The sequence below is a fragment of the Dipodomys spectabilis genome, unplaced genomic scaffold (assembly GCF_019054845.1).
Source record: "Dipodomys spectabilis isolate Male_0828 unplaced genomic scaffold, ASM1905484v1 ptg000601l, whole genome shotgun sequence".
Lineage (NCBI taxonomy): Eukaryota > Metazoa > Chordata > Mammalia > Rodentia > Heteromyidae > Dipodomys > Dipodomys spectabilis.
Window position 1 is genome coordinate 730,295 of NW_024871278.1, and position 519 is coordinate 730,813.

The window sequence follows — 519 nt, forward strand, 5'->3', positions numbered from 1 at the left end:
AAAATAGTCATTGACAAAAAAGGTTGAAATGTGAGCAATCCATTAAACAATATACATTTTTTTTCCCACTCTACACAGAATTTTAGGGAAATAAGATCAATAGCATTGCTAGGAACAATAAGGTTTCCTTGTTACAAATAGGCATCGAAAGATATATGCCTATATTAAGATTGCATCATTAACTACTTAAATTTACAAGATACTACATGCTTCAGCAGCACATCTACCCAAATTGCAACAATACAGAGAATTACATGGCACTTCCACAAGGATGATATGGAAATTTGTGAAGTATTCTTCAGATTCAAGAAATGAAAAACAGTTATTAAAAAGTTGATTACAAAGATACAAGTGAAAGAATACATTTAGTTCATAGAATTAAAAGTTTATCTTCAGTGTATTAACTCTTCATCTTAGAAAGGCCTTTACATAGCATAACCTTTACAAAACATTTGAAATTAGATAACATTGTCATTTTATCCCAAAGAAATAAAATACTATAAGGACCTAGGAAAAAAG

At 29.3% G+C, this 519-nt stretch overlaps 1 pseudogene; it reads left to right on the forward strand.

Moving 5' to 3' along the window:
- The first annotated feature begins 206 nt into the window (after positions 1-206).
- Positions 207-306, forward strand: LOC122100791 (annotated as a pseudogene).
- Positions 307-519: the final 213 nt, after the last annotated feature.